Below are 20,538 nucleotides of genomic sequence, written 5' to 3' on the forward strand. Positions count from 1 at the left end.
CCCACCCCCATGAAACTTGACCTCTGGTGACATTTCTCACCCTGCTCCACCTGCAGAGGGTGAGCATCCTCTGAGCAACTGTGTAGCCTGCCTTACTTAATGAATATTCGGAACGTAACTGATTTCAAGTGGGCAGAGTTCTTCTTAGTTCTTTGCGATATACTGCCTTCTGATCAAGTGCACAGAAAACTGTGAGGATATATGGAAACACATCCTGCAGCACCCTATAGAAAGAAGCTAAGCATTGAAACTTTTGCATTAATGCATGTCGATTTAACTCTTAGAAGTCTCACTAAATCCAGCCAAGTGGGTCAAAAAAGCTATGCCAGTGTCGAAATGAATTTCTGAAAAGAAGCATTTGTATAAAAATATATGGTCAAACATTAAGAGCAACCACTACAAATTTGGCATAAACCATAGAACAATCCCCCACCCCCAATATTCCAAAGGAAATGTGTTTATCTTACCCACTTATTTTGAATCTCTTATAATTTTGCATACAGCCTTATAATTATAAAATCTTAAAATTGCAAATACTTCTTAGATTTATACTTAGCTGAAATTATAGGAAAAAATGAAAATTGGGCAACCAAACCTAATATTCTAAAAGAATTGATGCTTGTTCTCATATCCTGGGGGAATGAATGGGCTTCACTGAGATAACATTTTCCTCTAGTATCCTCTGGAATCCTTCCTTGGAAAGCGATTGAAATTAACAATCTACTAATTACACCATTTAAAGTCATCCCTTCATTTGGAAGTCGATTTTTCAAATTTCTTTAGATCGTGCTCAAGTCAATGACTCCCAGAATCACAGAAATAACTTTATATGACTAAAATTGCTGGGTTTTAATACATGTTCTATAATGACAAAAATACAGCCTTAAATTGCATGGCTTTATTGATGTAATATTAACTTTAATTCCACTTCTCATTGTGCAGCCATGCTTTCAGGTAAAAATAATCAAATATGATCTTTTTAAAAAATTACGGGGCTGGCGAGATGGCTCAGCGGGTAAGAGCACTGACTGCTATTCCACAGGTCCTGAGTTTGGATCCCAGCAACCACATGGTGGCTCACAACCACCTGTAATGAGATCTGATGCCCTCTTCTGGTGCATCTGAAGACAGCTACAGTGAATTACACCGGAGTGAGCAGGGCTGTCCCAAGTTCAATTCCTAGCAACCACATGATGACTCATGGCCATCTGTACAGCTACAGTGCACTCATACACATAAAATAAATAAATAAATCTTTTAAAAAAATTGTATGTGTGGGGGGAGGCACGTGGCATGTTGTGGATGTTAAAGAACAACTTTGTCTCTCTCTCTCTCTCTCTCTCTCTCTCTCTCTCTCTCTCTCTCTCTCTCTCTCTCTCTCTTTCTCTCTCTCTGTTCCCATGTTCTAACGTGGGTCACCAGAGGCATGCAGCAGGCAGGCACCTTCATCCACCAAGCCAACTTGCCAGAGTAAATATGATTTTATACATTGATGTTGAAAACAGTAAAACCATGGGTTTATGAAATATAGTTGGCTAGAATCTGCCTACCTAACTGTATTCCTGTAGAGTTTGTAAGAGATTAATTCTAAATGAGATGAAAGACACTCGTTCATTAATGACAGACAGTGCTCAGACAGAAAGCGTGTAGAATTCACTTATGTTTCCCAAGTTTTACTTCTATTGATGACATTCAAAACATTGTCCCTTAAAAGAGACAAACTGTGTGCTGCAGAAAATGTGGCTCTCGGGTATTAGCAGACCTCTAAATACAGACAACTAACCTAAATTCTAAGCCTCAGTCGATTTAGATAAGGTTAGTAGCTCTAATTCGACTATGAGAAAAGCTGAGGTCATAAGGCAAAATCCTTCACACATAAAATCCTTGGTATGTAGGGGATTCAAAATATAAAAATTATAGCTAATGTTTATGACAGAAACATCTGGATTTCTTTCTGTCATTAACTATGAATTCTGGGCAAGTCATCAAGGCCCCTGGCTTGTATTTCCATGAGTGATAGAGGGTATGGGCAATGCCCAGATTCTCATCTGCAGAATGTGGTGTTGAGGAATTAATGGGATGCTATATATGAATACAGAATATGATCATTCATGTGTTATGTCATGACCCTAACTTGTAGATGAGGAAACTCACAGCTGCAAGCTGAAAGGAAACCACCGCATGTCCTGTCCTTCCTGCTATGATAGATACGATAGCAAATGATAGAGCTGGGACCTGAAACCAAAACTCCAGCTCCCAAACCCAGAACCCACATGTTATGGCACAGCTACATCACATAAAGCTCTTAAAGACTTGCTTAGCATAGGCCTGGATTAGTCTCAGAGCCTGGGATGAGATTAAGCTAAAGCAAGAAGTAAAGAACCCTTAGTTGCTGATGTGGAGGCTTGCAGGAGAGAGGAGTTGGGACAGTTACATACCAGCCTGTTTCTAGTACCATGCCCAGCTACTACAGCATTTGACATTCTAGAGGCAGTCAATATTTTCTTTCATTATGCATAGGTGTTTGCCTTGATTCCACTATCTCAGGCTCTTATATTCTCCCAGAATACAATACTTCTAAGTGAATCATATTTTCTATATTAAACCATGAAAATGTAATTTAGGGAAAAACTTGGATAGACGAGTTCCATTATGTGAGGTACACCAAGCATAGACTTTCACACTAATAATGGTTAAAGCATATAAAGGGGCCATAGAATATGCTCATGGACTTTAAATGTAAGAATTCATTTTATTAAATGAAGTATTTATTTTATATTAAGAATATTATTAAATATTATGTTTAATATTATATTAAATATTATATTTATTGTTTATTTTTATATTATTTTTGCTGATTCTAGCATAGATGTGCATGTGTGCCATGTGAATGCCACCTCCTGAAGCATTCTTAATCTGCCAGTGAGGATTTCTGCATTAGGGGTTCTCAACCTATGGAGTCATGACCCCTTTGTAGTCAAAAGGCCCTTTCATGAAGATCATGTGTGAGATAGCCTGCATATATCAGATATTTATAGTATGAGTCATAACAGTAGCAAAGTTATAGTTATGAGATAGCAATGAAAATAAATTTACGGTGGCTGGTTCTCAAAACATGAGGAACTGTATTCAAGAATCACAGTACTAGGAAGGCTATGAACCATTACTCCACTTATTTTGCTGATAAAAATAACCTTTATTTATGAAATAATTGCAGGGCCTAAGTACAGTTGTTAAAGAGATACTTTATATATGAAATTGAAATTGGTCATTTAATAATTTTCTCTACCTTCGTTCTCATCAACCTTAACTGTATCTACAACAAAGTATTGTGTTTCCCTGTGGCTTTCTCAAACATCCTCAGTGCTATTTATCCCTCTTCCCTCATGCGCCTCTATATTGCCTTCTCTTCCTCCATGTCCATTAAAGGCACCCCATTTTCTCATTTGTGCTCCCTGTGTCTTACTGTCCCCATCTCTAGAGCTTACCTGCCATAGTCCCTTTAACTTTCCTAATTTCCACTGTTAGCTATACGACTTACAACCGACAGCAATGACCATCCCAGAAAGATAATGTTTATAGTGCAATACTGGCACCTATATCTTGGGAACAGCCATCTAAGTGGGCTCAGAACCCATTCACTGGGAGAGAATTGATGCCTGGTCCTGTATATCTAGCCAGCTAGTCATGGCTCATGAGGTCACAGATGGAAGAGGAGGTCCTACAACTGCCACTTTCCTAAACCAGTGTCATTCCCAACTGTATTCTAAATACCTATCTTTATAGCCATGACTCAGTGTAGCTGGCTTCCATCCCTCACCAACAATACTTATTTTGCAGCAGATGGAGAGAATCTCAGGAATCCACACTGGTAAAAATACAGAAAGTAATTAGCTATGGGGCAACCAATCCCAACTGGTGTATGTATCTACAATAGAACCGCTACATATATCCAAGGCTCTAGGAACACCATGAAAGAGGAGGTGGGGAGAGCAAGAGGGTCAGAGCACCTGGGGCAAGACTGCATCTTTTCTATATGACAGGGAAGCTGCGCCCATGAGATCTCAACACTGTGGCTATGTGAACAAGTGACAAAACCAGCTGACATGGCAATGAGAATGGGGGAAATCTCAGAAGACGCCACCTCCACATGAAGAAGTATAAGTGATAGCAATGGCTGCTAAGAAAGGGAGAATTTGTATTCCGAAGGGATGAACCCCCGATAGGTTATTCAATCCCAAGTTGTCAGCCCAAAACACGTCCACACAAACAACACTAAATGGGTTCAGTGAGACGTGTATCCTATTGCTGTGAAAGGCTGTGCATCTCACCCTCCATCTTCTCGCCATTTTTTTTGTAATTGTGTATGTGTGTATATGTAACAATACTAATTAGAGAAGTTGTCATAAATTTAAGAGGTAGAGGGTCACATATGGGAGGAACTGGGGGAAGAGAGGAGTTGAAAACAATGTGAAAACTGTTCTTATGCATGAATGTATCCAAAATTAAATTATTTTTTTAAACAGAAGTACTTATGGGTCTGGGGATGCAACTTAGAAGCAGAGTGTGTTTAAGGTCATAAGTTCAAGTCGCAGTCCCACATCACACGCACATACACAAAACTGTATTCATAGGAGGAAAAAAAAAGGAATTGGTTTCTTTATTTTGTAATGTGTGTTTTATATCTGCCTATCTAACAGTACTTTTAACCACAATTATTCATTAAAAAGTCGTTGATCTTTGAAAAAAAATAATAAAAATAAAAGGTAGAATGAAAAGACTTACCTAAGTGTAGGGAAAGGGAAAGTCAGAAAGGAGAATATAAACCACAAGAAAATAATAGATTTAAGCAATGCATGCCTACAATTATACAAGTGTTCCAAAAGCAAATTAGGATTCAAAGGTTATGAAAATGAATTAAATAACAGCTCCTTTATTGCCCTTGTTACCTCACCAAAGTCAGGAGCATGCACTGTAAATTCCTTTTATTTATTTGTATTTGTGTGTGTGTGTGCGTGTGTGTCTGCGATGTTCCTGTGTCTATGGCGAATGTGTATGCCACGGTGCTCATATGGACATCAGAGAACAACCCTTAGGAGGCTGCTTCGCCTGTGGTTTCTGGCGATGTAACAAAGATCCGAAGGCTTCACCGGAAGTATTTTACAGATCATGCCGAGCCATCTTGTGGCCCATGAGTCAATATGAGAAACAGAGCTTCGTAGTGTTATGAAACTCTTTTTAAACAGAATTCAAATAGGTGCTTCCGAGCGTGACTGGACACTGAGTCACGAAGATGCCACACATACATCCAGTGTTATACATCACTACTCCCTCACCTTATCAGCCTCCCCACCCGCCCACACACACACCATGGCTGAGCCTCTCTGTGTAAACATTCTCAATTACCTTTCTTCCTCCATGTTCTCCCTTCTCCCTGTAATTTCCTCTCCCATCCTGCTCCCCTACTCCCCATCAGGACTTAACAAACGTTAACCTGCTCGTTTGTCTCTAATTTTCCAATTTGCATTTTCTCTTCCAGCCTCAGCAATCTGTTTCCAACCAAAACATTCCACTCAAAGCGCACTTTCAGGAAGGTCACCAATGAATTCCAAGTTGCCAGATGCAATGTGAGCTTTATTCAGCTTCGTGGTGCGGGACTTGTCTGTGTTCTTCACCGCCTGCCGCTTCGTTAGACTTCTTGGATGTTTGCAGCCTTGGTGATGATCCGCTGTGGATTTCTACCATCATGCTTTGTGGCCTTGGTGATGATCCGCTGTGGATTTCTACCACTATGCTTCTGCCCACTGGTCCCTTCTTGCTCTATTTCACATCTTTCCTGCAAGAGTTCAAGGAGGATCCAGACTAAAGCTGAGTCAAGTTCTAAAAAGTTAAAGGCCTTGCAAAAAAAAAACTAACAACTTTTAAGATTGTTTGATTATATTTTTAAACCAATTCTACGTTCAACTGTAGCAAGTATAATATTTTTACTTAGTAAAGTATTCTGTGCACCCGTGAGCTATTTTGTTCTTAGAGTGCTGACTGCCAAAACTTTTAAAAAGTCTAAAAACTTACATTGGAAATTATGATTTAATAAGTTAGCCTGACTCTGAATTGAATAAAGTCGCTGCCGACCCGATCTCCACAGTCTGGAGTGTCTTCTGCTGTTTTTAATGCATCATGACTTATACTGTCAATCTTAAAATAAACATCTCTGGAAAAGAAATGAGAATTTCAGCCTCTCGTTTTTTGACAATTTTTGAAATACCTTTTTTCTTTAAAAAAAAAAAAAGTTAGTAAGACATACATTACACTCTCTCTAGGCCTTCCAAGGCAACCCAGCCAATCCGAGGGCATCAGCCTCATACATAACCAGGCTCTTCTAGATGCACTCCACAATTGGCCCTTTCTGTACGGAAAACAAGAACTTAATTGTAATCTCCACCTACCAGCCTGAAGCCTCCCGCCACCCGCCACCCGCAGTCACTTTGAACCGACTTAAACTGCATATAAATGCTCAAGTCAGTGGTGAAAGGGAACCCGGAACACGGGCCAGGAGACTGACTCAGGACAGAGCATGAAGACTTTTCTAAAATCAGATAGATTTTAAATTGTTGCCTGGCAGTCCTTGGATCTGTCAATCACTCGCTTTGCCTTAGAAGAACAATGAGAATTGTACATCTTAAAGTTGAAATACCTCAAACTAAGCAGCAGGCCTCCTATGCAAATAACCACCTATAAACTTAATATATATGATTCCAGTAAATGCCCGGAAAGCAGTATTTACAATCAAGTTAAGCAAACTTACAAAATGGAAAAATATGGGCTGGATTCACCCAAACAAATCATTTCGGCTATTTGTCTACAGATTATAGTCTCTCTGATGGTCCATTATTGGCTCATGTCACAAATTGGAACTTACTGAGTCATAGTCTGGCCCACCATGTAATTAGAGAACATCTTACTCTACAATTTAACATTTTAAAATCTTTCTACAGTTTGAAAACATTATCTAGTAAAAATTATAAATGTTTACTGTATCCTTGTGTATGTATACTACATGTATGTGTGACCATTTGTGTGTGAATTTGGGTACACATGCAGGTCTAAGGCCAATAAGCAGTGTTGCCATTATCCCAGAGTCAGTGTCTGCTTGTTGTTTTCTGCTGTAAATGCCACACGAGCTGGCCCAGGGCTCCTGCAGATTCTCTGGGTTTCCTTTCATCTTCCCACAACAGCTCTGGGGTGACAGATGCTACAACATCTGGCTTTTATGTAGGATTGGGAGATTGGAACTCAAGTTCACTCTAATTCATATATATATGGCATGGCAAGCGTCTCTCCCACTGAACCATATACTCAGCTCCTCATATCACATTCTTTAGTTTGCTTTATCTCTAATCCTTAAAATGGCCTTTCGTTGAGTAAATATCATTGGTCAAGGGGAGGTTCTATGTAGCAAAACACAGTAAACAAGGAAGAAAGGCACTTTTAAGTAAATGTTCATGTTTTAAAGGATGTGAGTTATTAAATTAAAATGGAACGTGGAACCCCTTCATTGTACTTCAACACTAGGTAAAAGCTGTTGTCATAAAGAATTCTCTCTTGCTAGATAGAAGGCGTAGCTAACATTCAGGCAAACTGAAATAATGGTCAAAACCCTACAGACACATGTGTACCAGCCGGAGCACACTTCAGTTCAGATGAGTCTTCGAAGAGAAAGGGGTGTTGTAAGAATGCTGGTGGCTTCTTCAAAGAGTCTCATTCATACTCCTGGGATAAAGGCAGGGTAAAGGGTGCTGTAATGCCGAACGTAATCTGATTGAGGTAAATGAGCATTTCGGGAGGTGTTTTGATGTCTGTTCCCCATTAACGACAGAACAAAGCCAAGGAGCAGCTCTTGCCTCTGCCTCCCACGCACCTCGGCTCACCCCTGTCAATCTTAACCACAACAGATCTTCCCATTAACTGGCATGAACAGAAGTGTTCCGCCATGCATGTAACCATAGCTTCAGGCAAAAAAACTTTCTGAGGACCTAGTAGAATTAATAAAAAGAAGAATTGGATAAGGCAGGAAAGAAATTAAACCATGGCATCATTGTCTCTCCTTGGCCTGGACTTACTTTCATCCTGTATTTCTTGTCTGGCTTTTACCAAAATATAGAGTGGTCTAAAATTATCTTGGGTTCTCTTACAACCCACATGCTCTCCTCCATTGTCTTCCAGTAACGGAGCAAAACACCCTCGGAGGCAAATCTCTGTTTCCTATTAAACTTGACTAAGTTCTCAGTGTCCTCTGGCCCTTTCAAAGTGTCTGAGTTGAAGTAATTGTAATAAGTCCCTTCTAATAAGGACAGATATAAAAGCCCCAAAGCCACCCACATCCCACAGGAAAGTAGGTGCACTTCAGCAATAATTTGGACTAGAGAAAGATAATTTTTCTGTTCACAAAAAGAGAATGGGACATTCTGAGACTAGATGAAGCCTGAATATCTCCCCCCTCTCTCTGTGGCTGCAGAGTCAAGGACCAGGGTGTGAGCCCCTCCTGTTACTATATGTCTCTGTTCTAAATGTTCTCTTAGACAAACAACTTAATTTTCTTAAGTCTTGGGCTCATCGATTGTGACTTTTATGAAAATGTCTAATCCACCACTGACTGTGTCCTAAACATGAAAAGCATCATGAAGTGAAAGGCCCCTCCCCCTTGCTCTTAGCTCCGTCCTGTTACAAGCATTGCCCTGTCCATGGTCTCGATCTACCAGTCAGGACAGTTCATTTTGTTCTGTTTTAGCCAGTGAGCGGAGTCTTTTCTGTTACCCTGAAAAAAATATTTTTTTTCACAGCTTTAACTCTTTTTAGTTGATAACATTTGCCTAATGAACTACATGTGATAGATTCTTTACAGTTAATAACCAGGCAAAAAGAAAGAAAAGCAAGATCTTGGCATGAGGCCAGGCTGTCATCATTGGCTTTTGTGAAAAAGAAGGCAGTTAGATTTCCAGACAGTCCAAGAGGAAAACAATATATGGTCCATATGCCAAGCGGGCAGTGAAGAAATGAATGTGTTCTCACATAACACCAAGCTGTGGGAGAGAAGGAAGAAGCAGAGGATCATCCATTTCGCAGGGATGCTGTCCAGAAGAGGGAAAGTAAAGTGAAAGAGAAGCTGGCGAAGCCCTGAAGTATAAAGGTGGGTTCCGGAAAAGCAGCCAAACGTCGACAATAGCCAACGGTTACCACTGGCATTTAGCTACCATGAGGGTCAAGGGCGGCAAGCAACTTCTAGAGCAGCAGTTAGTGACAAGATATAATTAATACTTTATTTTAAAACCTCTAAAGGTGGTTTCCACCCATAGTAGTCTGAATGCTAGTTTCTTTGGCAGTCATCTGGCGAGCTAATGGCCGCACGGTTGTAGAAAAACTGGAAAGGGAGTCCTCCTAACGGGCTACGTGGCTCTCACAGAGACAAAGCTGACCTTATCTCTGAGAACAACTGTCATCTACGGAGCACCCTCCTATAATGGTTTCAGCATCTCTAATCACTGTGCATATTGACTTGTCTTATTTTTAAGATGTGTCCTTATGGGTGAAGGGGATGGCCTAGTGGGTTAAGTGCTTGCCCTGCAATCTCTTATATAAAATGTCTAGCAACATAGTGGCTTTCTATAGTCCCAGCAGAGGACTATAGGACTAGGAGGCAGCAGTGGGGAACCTCAGACCAAATAGGGCTGTGTAAGCAAGCTGACTGAGCAAGCTAGTACACCACTCTTACCAAAGGCCAGATAGTGAAATAAAGAATGATTGGTGTGGGAGGGTACATCCCACTGTGGGCAGCATTGTCCCTAGGCAGGTAGGTCTGTGCTGTAGAAGAAAGCTAGCTGAATGAGCCAGTAAGCAGGACTCCTCTGTGGTTTCTGCTTCGGTTCCTTTCTCAAGATCCTGGCCTGAATTCCGTCAGAGATAGATTGTGACCTGAAGCACATGATGAGGTAAACCCTTTCTTCCCCAGTTGCTTATGGTCCTGGTGTTTATCACAGCAACAGAAACGGGAAAGCGCACACGTACTTATCAGTTTACCCACTGACTGACTGGATGGTAGATGGTTTTGTTTTTGGTGTTTTAGCTGTGAGATATCTGAGTAAGATAGAAGATGAGAGAGTGATTCTGTGAAAGCCAGTGGAGGAGAGATTCATAATAATTAGAAATAGACTTTATCCTGGAGACGGACATGGAGGAAAACTTCACAGAGTCCATGAATGAAGGGAAAGGGAATGAAAACTCATAGAAGCAAGAAAACATGGCGTAAGCCATCAGCATCTTGAGGGAGGAGGGGCCTTCCAGGATGTTTCCAAATAGTAAATCCAATGAAGCCAAAGCCGTTGTAACCCTCAAATGACATTGCAGGCTGTGGTAGACAGTGGTTCCTCCAGCAGACAGACAGCAGTGGAGAGACTCTCATGTTGTCACGGGTCTGATTCAGAGGACAGTAGGAAGGCACGCTCTTGAGAAAGTGTCTCTTGGGATAAACTAAACACCTAGGAGCCTAGGTCAGGAAATATCCATAAATTAGGGTCCTTCCATGTGATCAGCTACAACCCTCAGTGCACAAAGCTAGACTGAAAATCATCCAGCAATTTTGTAGCTCAGAGCCCAAAGCCAGCACAGAGACCAAATCTTAAGACCACTTATCTATTGTACTGCTATTGAGTCTTAGAACTCTGAAGTTCCAGGGGTGTGCATGGTACCCACAGAGCAGCCTCTCAGTAGGGCCAGTAATACTCAAGATGCCTTAGAAGTCAAAAAGCAGAGTGTGCAGCTATATAGATCACGGTGGCATGGCTACTTCCCACATGCTCAGTGCTCCTAGGAGACAATCCTCGGCTCCACAGGGTCACCCCATGAGGTGTAGTCTTAGAAGGTAAGTATGGCTGCAGAGGCCCCTGATACACAAACAAGGAAGACAGTCCTGTGAAGATGGCTGCGGTGAACCTCGGGTACTTGTGGAACACAGACTCAGCCATGGCACACAGCAAAGAAAACACAAGAGTCTACAAAAGTGACGTACAGTGTAATGTTGGCTATTTGTTATATGTATGTGTGAGTGTGCGTATATACATACGTATGTGTAAATACACCACACACACACACACACACACACACACACACACACACACTATAAACCTCCTATTCTTAGTTCCTTCCAGGATTTTACCACGGAGGAATGTTGAACCTTGTAAAAGGTCTTTTCTACCTCTATCAAAGCCATTCTGGCATGTACAACTGTGTTTGTATCTCAAGGGAAGAGAGACAATTAACACAGGCACTCAGAGAGAAGCCAGTGTGATCACAGTCCCAGAGCAAGTTGAAGACTCTGGACTTTTGGACTGGAGCTATGCAGCCATTAGCCAAGGAATCGCAGTAGCCTCCAGGAGCAGAAGAGGCAGTAAGCACAACATCTTGAGACTCTGGAGGCAGCCTAGCCCTGCTGACATCTGTGGTCCGGACCATTGAAACTGAATGCAGAGCTGACACCCCCAAACATGGAAGAGAATAAAGTTCATGGTGTTTTTCTTAATTAGGTCATCTTGTTTGTTAACAATTTGTTATAGCAGCCACAAGAAACTAATAAAGTATAATATATTACTCATGACATATACATAGAGGAGAATGGTAGCTATTTGGACAATCTCCATGATAAACTGTGAGGAAGACAGGTCATTTGCATAGCTAGTTTTCCTTGAATGTTCAAGATCCCAGAGAGAACACCTGATGTAGAATTTGACTTTATATTGAGAATTTGGAGTTTCCCAAGACTGAGGAAGTGCCTTCGTTTCAAAAAAACATGGTCTGTTCCCATTCTCCCTTTAGCAATATTGAATAGAAGAAACGGCACTTTCTCCTCCCACTCCAAGCCTGTGAGTACCACCTTTAGGAAATTCTCAGCACTAGCTAACTAACGCTCAGCCATAGAGACACACAACCAACCAGTTCTTGCCAACATTGTGTAAGCATCATGATAGGTTTGTTTTTCCAAATTACCACTTGTGTAAAAATGTACGTGGGGGAAGTAAATATGAAAGGATTTCATTCGTTTTACTCAACAAGATTTAATTTAAAAGCTACATTTGACAAGAGGTGTAAACGTCAGGCACGAGGAGAAGAACACGGGAACTGGAAGGCAGGGTGAAGGAGGGCCAGGAGGCACTGAGGACCAAGCACACCGAAGCGGGGAGGCGAACTGCTCTGACACGCTTGACTGGAGGAAAGCAAAGTTCGGAGTGCTGGAGAAGGGGTTTCCCTCTGCAAAGGGGCCCGAGGCTGTGGTCATTCCCTCCAGTTTTTTATTACTTAAATGGCAAAGTGGAAAGCGTGCTATGTCTTGAAGAGCACAAACAAACAGAATGTGTAGCCTTAAAATGTTTTATTTCGGGGTTTGGGGAATACTGACCGTTTCGCGACTTTAGATGCTCTATTAAAGGTGTCTAAAAGACAGATAACAATGCTACTTTTAGTCTGGACATTTGATCCAAGCATTTCCTGTTTCCTCTGGGCAGGAATTTCTGATCAGATTTCCATCTGAGAGATGTCTTATTGTCTCTTCGATCAGGTTTACAACTCCTCAGTCAAAGTAATAATATTATCAAAACAGATACAGCAACACGGAAGTGACGAAAGAGAGCGTACGTCATGATGCTGACCGGGACGCTCGTCAGGATGCACGTCATGATGCACATCATTACGCGGTAAAGGCGCCTGTCCGCGCTCCATGAAAGGACACTCACCACTCCCTTAACATAACTAACAAAGTAAAGTTTCCAAAACCCACTAACATTCATTCCAGGAAAACCTTTCAGACCTGTTAGCAATCCTGACTGTCTATAGCTTGATAGACTGTATACTAGATTATAAAGCTTTTTAAATACCTCGGTAGCTCACACGTAACTTCTTTGATAATACCGAGTTTTGATGAGACATCTAAGAAACGTATGCTCCTGAGTTGGGTCCTTTTATCAGCTTTTAGACGGAGTGCAGTAATGCCTTCAGCACTTCCATTTGCAAAAGCTAAAGGCTCGTCCATTCTCAGAGAACATAGCTAGCTCCACCGGTGCTGGGTCAGGACTTGGAGGTAGGAGTGGTGGGGGACTAGAAGGAGGTAGCCTTGCGTATTTTTCTCTATGTTTTGGAGCTGACACGTCAAGGCAATCCTTTGACTATTTTACCTTTTACTGCTTCTTCTATCCAAGTATCCAGTATTCAATCCCTGACTTGATTGAAATGTGCAAAACTGCATGTTTTCTTTTTAGATGTTAAGTCTCTGCGTACATGACTTTTTCCTCTAAACAAAATAAGCAGGATATGTGTATTCTGAGATTCGAAAGAAATGTAATTAGTAAAGACAAAAAGCCCCTCCTCTTTGTTTGAAAGCTAAAATTTTTCCATGTGTGCGTGCACGCATCTGCGTGTGTGAATGTGTGAGTGTGTGTGTGTGTGTGTGTGTATTTAAATGGAGGCCTCTCAATAGTATTCAACACTGAATAAGAACACTCTTGGTAGAGCCATCAGCTCTGGGCACATCATTAAGTTTCAGGATGATTGGTGATTAACAAATGCATTATATCATCCACTTGCATTTATTAAGTGCCCAAATGCACAGTATCATGCTGCGTGCTGCTTGAGGCAAGTCAAATAGACGCAGTTCCAATGCTCTTATTTGTATTTTTCAGATGGCAGCGTGAGGTCATCTGTGCAGTGTTGAGTAACAGTAGGCTGTATGAAGAACATCCCTGGGATGTGCTCTCAAAAAGCATATTTGGAGTCAAGGAACCGCACCGGCTTTTACATGGATTTTCTGACAGTGACCCTGTCCTCTGATGCATGCCTGTGAGGAATAAGCTGACTACCATATAGTCAGTTTTTTTTTTTTAAATCTTCTTTTTTCTTTTCATTCTTTAAGACAGTTGTTGTAAGTCTAAGGTTGCTTAAAAGTAATCTGAGGTGTATGTAAATGTTTTAGATGAGTTTAGAGTTGAAAAAGTGATTGAATTTTTAAGCCTATTAAGCAGCAGGTTAGGCTTAAAGAGGAAGTTAATGAAGCATCAGGAGAGTAGGGCCGGACTAGACTGGTTGGCTTTCCAAGGAGAACCAACTCTTTTGAAGATGTGATGCCTCTTGTTTACAGAGCATCTGAGATATGAGGCCAGGGCTGAATAAACCAACAGAGCCTATTCAACTGAAGAAAACAAACTGTAACCTACTCCAACAATTATAACAATATGAAAAGATAGCAATGCCAAAAAGAACAAAATAGAGAGGGGTGTATTTTGATAAATTCTAAATTTTTAAGAACATATCATTGTAACAAATCGAAGACTTAAATGACAGATTTTTTTCCTTTCTCCTAGATTGGATAGTATAATAGGTACTAAGATACAAGTGGCCTACAAATTCAGTGGAATCCTCAGTAAAAACAAATGAGCTGACTCTGATATGCATGTAGAAGAGCAAGGAATCTGTAACAGCCTAAACAATCCTGATAAAGAGCAAAGGTGGGGGAAAAAATCTCTATTTATTTAATTACTTTTGTCTTTACATGTGTACATATACAGGTTTGTGCAGGTGCCAATGAAGGCCACAAGAAAATGTTGGATCCCCTGGAGCTGGAGTTATAGGCTGCTGTATGGTGCCCAGTGTGGATGGTGTTGGAAACCAAACTCAAATCCTTTGAAAGAAAAGCAAGCACCCTTAACTGATTCATCTCCCCACAGCATCACTTTTTACTTTAAAACATATAACAAATCCACTGTAATTAAGGCAATGTTGTTCTAGCATAAACATATATTTATAGCTCAAGGAAATAGAAACGGCCCCTCAATAAAAACATACTCACACTGTGGTGTGGCAAGGGCATGAGGCCAATAAGGGAAAGAATTACCTAACTCAAAAAGCCATTCTGCTCAAGTGGATATCAGCCCCTACATTGCTTAACTTCAAGCAGCTCAGAGAAGTAAATGTAAACATCTACCCATGATTCCAGAGGCAATATAGCTGCCAAGTTCTACGTTGGATAAAATCATTGGTTTTCATGTCTGACAACAAAAGAATAAGTACACAGAGCACACTCCATCAAAATTGAAATTATATCAAATCTCTCTTCATCCTAATGCAAAAACACTCAGAAATCAGTAACAAGGCAAACTTAGGAAATTAAGCAAATTTGTAGAAACAAAACAGAGGATGTGTGAGAAACACACAGATCAAGGAAAAATGAAGGAGGAAATATCAAAGTTCTAAGTGAAGAGGGAAATTTTGCCTCCCCAAGCCATGGAGTAGAGACAAAGTGCACCCCAGGGAAGCCGAGGACTGTCAACACACACATCCACAGAGCAGCACAAGCTCAGGCAGACAGCAAACTCCTCTCAAATCAATGGAGAGGAATAACAATGATCAGAAGAAAGCAATCTATGTCTTTTAACAAACATAGGAAACTTATTTATTGGAATCTCTGCTGTGATTTCAGAGCAATCCTGGGCCAGTGAGATGGGTGGAAGGGCTTGCAGCTCAGCCTCATGACCTAAGTTTGATCCCTAGAACCTGTAAGATGGAAGAAAAGAACTGCCTCCTGAAAGTTAGCCTCTGGCTCCCGCGTGCTATTTACCATATGTGTACCCACACACATATACACACACACAAACAATAAATAGTTGGGTTTGGTTTTTTAAAATAGTCATCCCATGGTAATTATACTTCATTGCAACCACATAGCTCTTACTCAGAATTTTGAAGACTCTCCTTAAAGGAAATGTCTTCAAAATATCTTCATAAATCACCAAGAAAAATCGACGTTACTGTTTAATTATACATAATGGAACATTAACCACCTCATCAATTAGAAATCCCCACATGACTTCCAGCTTTTGAAAAATGAAATCTGTCTCACATTGTACAATCCCTGTTGTGTGCCCATGTTTACTCTAGGGAATACATAAGCAAAAGAACTCTATGTATTACCTTAATAAGACAATTCTTGTTTAGAATAAAATGTGTTATATATTTTCCCAGACGATCTTCTGTGTAGATATATCTTAATAAACTTTTTATGCTATACATCGCAAGCATTCTCTCTCTGCCTAAAAAAATGTAAACAAATGTCTATCACTTCTTACAGGATGCAAACAACAAACCAAAGTAAGATTTCTCCAAGGTCTAACTTGGGGAAGAACGAGTTTATTATAGTCACAAGGCATGGGTGAAGAGACCCACTGCAGTGGGTGCCATAGTTAGGGTTTTACTGCTGTGAACAGACACCATGACCAAGGCAACTCTTTTTTTTAAAATATATTTTCTTTATTTACATTTCAAATGATATTCCCTTTCCCAGTTTCCCCTCAAACAAAACAAAACAAAACAACAACAACAACAAAAAAGAACTCTACTTCCTCTCCCCTCCCCCTGCTCACTAACCCACCCTCTCCTGCTTCCTGGCCCTGGTATTCCCCTACACTGGGGCATAGAGCCTTCACAGGACCAAGGGCCTCTCCTCCCATTGATGAGCAACTAGGCCATCCTCTACTACATATGCAGCTGAAGCCATGAGTCCCACCATGTGTACTCTTTTTTGGTGGTTTAGTCCCTGGGAGTTCTGGGAGGTCTGGTTAGATCATTTTGTTGTTCCTCCTATGGGGCTGCAAACCCCTTCAGTTCCTTGGGTCCTTTCTCTAGCTCCTTCATTGGGGACCCTGTGTTCAGTCCAATGAATGGCTGTGAGCCTCTACTTTTGTATTAGTCAGGCGCTGGCAGAACCTCTCAGGAAACAGCTATATCAGGCTCCTGTTAGGCAGCACTTGCTGGCATCCATAATAGTGTCTGTGTTTGGTGATTGTATATGGGAAAGAGTCCCAGGTGGGGCAGTCTCTGGATCGTCCTTCCTTCAGTCTCTGCTTCACACTTTGTCTCTGCTCCATACTTTGTCTCTGCAACTCCTTCAAGCAAATGGTCTCAAGGCAACTCTTATAAGGACAACATTGGGGCTGGCTTACAGGTTCAGAGGTTCAGTCTATTATCATCAAGGCAGGAAAATGGCAGCATCCAGGCAGGCATGGTGCAGGAAGAGCTGAGAGCTCTACATCTTCATCTGAAGGCTGCTAGTAGAAGACTGACTTCCCGGCAGCTAGGACTTAAAGCCCATACCCACAGTGACACACCTACTCCAACAGGGCCACATCTCCAAATAGTGTACCAAGCATATTCAAACCCCCCAAAAGAATGATTTCCTCATAGTTCAGTGGAGCGAGCACTACCTTCAGTTGATCTTCGTAGTCCTTATCCTCTAACACCTCCTGGGACTATGAGGCCATGTGCAATTAGGACAGAATTACAAATGGCTAGGAAGTGAGAGGGGAGCTTCCAGAGTCACAGATGGGAGTCCAGTGACCCTCCCCACCCCTTGCTTCTAGGATAGAGCACCAATAGTCAGCCTGTCGTGTCTGCCTCGACTAGCAAGAAAGACGCGATCCGAGCTCTTCCTTTTAGCAGTTTATTCAGGAACCTTTAACAGTCTTCCCCCTCCTGCTTCTCCTGCTTCTCCTGCCTCCGGGGAGCCGTTACTTAAGCCCCGCCTTCCTGCCCTCTAAACCCCACCTTCTGGCCCACCCTCGGCCGTTAAGTACTCCCAAGCTTAGCCAATCCCAATGGGCCACGTGGCAAAAGTGGATAGGTCACCAAATGTGGAAGCAACCAATGGCAGCAAGCTTAGCCAAATAAGGGCTTTGTTTAGGAGACCACTCACTCTCGGCGGGGCTCGGCTCTCCACATCAGCCAATGCTCTCTCAGAGTTCTCAGGCCAGTTCTCACAGCTCCTCTGATGGAGATGGCAGCTGTGACTCTCAGAAGAGAGCATTCTAGAATGCACACACTATTGTAACAAAGGATATATGTTCTATGAGTGTGATAATTATTGCCACTATATTAGTAAAATCAATTCTCATTTTAAAATATTTTATGGGCACATGCACACACAAATAATTTTAGTTGCTAAATAGAATTTCACTGTTTTACCACAACTTATTTAATTCATTTCTTATTAGAAATATACATGGTTAGATTTCCTTTCATTATTGTGATGCAACAAGCCACTTGGTAGCCATAATTTGGTCATCTGTCCATTTTTTTAATTTTTAAAATATTCTTGGAACTGAAATGACTGAGATTTAAAACTGAGTCTGGGTGGGGAGAAATGGCTCAGAGGGTGAAATGTCTGTTACACAACATGAGGGCCTGATGTCATATCCCCAGGACCCACATAAAAGTTAGGTGTGACTGCTATGCACTTTCGAGCCCAGCACTGGGGCAGGACAGAGAGCAGATGCCAGGAGACTACTAGTTAGCAAGGCTACCTGTAAGGATGAAATTCAATTAGAAGCACTGTCTCAGTCTGACCTACACACACTTTACACACGTGTCTTTACTTGGACACACTTACACAGGTGTGTTTAATTGTGTACATGCACACACACTCACACAGTAAATTTTTGGTACATTCTATCAAATGGGCATTCATATTATTTCCAAAATATTTGTACCAGTCTCAAAAGCAAGTAAGGTTGACAAGCAACATAAACTCGCCTTCTATTGGAATGTGTAATTGACCTTCTGTTGGGTGACTAGATTTTGGGCCACTAAGTGTGGCCTTGTGAGCAGGGGAGGAGGGGATGTTTTATTTGTCTAGTGGAAGACAGTTTCAGCCTAAGCGTTCAGGGACTATTTCACTATTAGATGTGCTTCAGGAAGAAGAAATGGTAACTGACAAGCTGAGACTGAGAAGGACCATGCAATAGAGGGACAATCTATGGAAGCCACTCAGGCCTGAGCCATACAGCTAATAGATAAAGGGTTCATTTCTTTGCTGTGTGGGTAAGGAGCCTCACAAAGAAACAGACAAAGTCTGAACATATCAATGGGTGAAACTAGCTACTTTCAAACTATGAATATGCAATATGTAATGGTACATGAATAATATAATTTTGATTACAACAACTTTAAATCACATTGTTATTCTAATGTTTCAGAAATAATGGTTACTCAAATTGACAAGAAGCACCATAAAAAGTAACACATGGTAGTGAAGCACTTAGGTTAGGAGTCTACCTATGCAGGTTCAAAACCACCTCTTCTACCTACACAAGTTCAAAACCCACCACTTCTACCTGCACAGGTTGAAAACCCACCTCTCCTGGGTTATAGTACTCCCTGAATGCAGGCTCTCCATTTGCAGGGAAGGGGCAGAGAGGGTTGCAGATCTACTGCCAGGCTGAGAGGATTCTGTCCCTGCCGCCCAGCTGGTCCCGCCTCAAAAATCTCAAGAAGAAGGAAGACCAAAATGTGGATGTTTCATTCCTTCTTAGAACGAGGAACAAAATACCCACCCACGGAAGGAGTTGCAGAGACTAACTATGGAGCAGAGACTGAAGAAAGGAGAATCTAGCCTGATATAGCTGTCTCCTGAGAGGCTCTGACAGTACCCGACTAATACAGAAGTAGAGGCTCACAGCCATCCATTGGACTGAGTACAGGGTCCCCAATGAAGGAGTTAGAGAAAGGACCAAAGGAGCTGAAGGGTTTGCAGCCCCTTAGGACGAACAACAATATGAACTAACTAGTACCCTCAGAGCTCCCAGGACTCAACCACCAACCAAGAAGTATACGTGGTGGGACTGATTGCTCTGGCAGCACGTGTATAGTAGAGGATTGCAAAGTCGATCATCAATGGGAGGAGAGACCCTTGGCCCTGTGAAGGTTCTATGCCCCAGTGTAGGAGAATGCCAGGGACAATAAGTGGGAGAGGATGGGGTGGCAAGCAGGAGGAGGGGGGAGGTAACAGAAGTTTGTTCTTGTTGGTTTTTTGTTTGTTTGTTTGTTTGGTTGGTTGGGTTTTTGTTTTTTGTTTTTTGTTTTTTTTTTTTTGAGGGGAATCTGGGAAAGGAGAAATCATATGACATGTAAATAAAGAAAATATCTAATAATAAAAAAAGAGAAAAAACCCACCTCTCTTATTAAATACCTTCAGCAAGTTATCTTTCCAAATCTATAAACAAGATGAATACAGTTCGATCAAGTGTTCAAGTTACTTGTTTATTTTCTGCAGTTGAATTCTACAGAAGCATTTTAAGAAGAGTGGTTTTATTGTTATTTGTAGTTTGACAGCAGCACAGTCCATCACAGCAGAGAAGTCACAACGGAAGGAGCCCGAGACAGTGTTGTAGCCTGCGCAGTTGTCTCGCCGGGAAGAAGACACGCGGACACACTAGGTTCCTTCTGCAACGACGTTTACTGCCTTCTCCCAGAGGGAAAAAGAGAGAGAGCCCAAAATCCGCACTGCTTATATACACCACAGTGCGGCGTGTCTGCCCACAGTGTGGCGTGTCTGCCCATGATTGGCTGTTTGCTCATTACCCTACGTAACGCCCCAGAATGGGTCGTGACATGGTGTCTTTTCACTCTACGCACATGCGCAAACAGTTGTTTACTAGGAGTTAACAGCGGAAG

At 41.6% G+C, this 20,538-nt stretch overlaps 1 long non-coding RNA gene across 2 annotated transcripts in view; it reads right to left on the reverse strand.

The window, feature by feature from the left end:
* LOC116081875 overlaps nucleotides 1–17,871 on the reverse strand; it is a 38,939-nt gene extending 21,068 nt beyond the window's left edge. The window contains exon 1 of one of the 2 annotated variants that reach the window (XR_004115062.1): nucleotides 17,783–17,871. This is a non-coding gene — a long non-coding RNA (uncharacterized LOC116081875). The remainder of the gene's footprint in view (nucleotides 1–17,782) is intronic. The other variant, XR_004115064.1, reaches the window with a different exon arrangement.
* Nucleotides 17,872–20,538: the final 2,667 nt, after the last annotated feature.

The sequence above is a fragment of the Mastomys coucha genome, unplaced genomic scaffold, assembly GCF_008632895.1.
Source record: "Mastomys coucha isolate ucsf_1 unplaced genomic scaffold, UCSF_Mcou_1 pScaffold11, whole genome shotgun sequence".
Taxonomy (NCBI): Eukaryota; Metazoa; Chordata; class Mammalia; order Rodentia; family Muridae; genus Mastomys; species Mastomys coucha.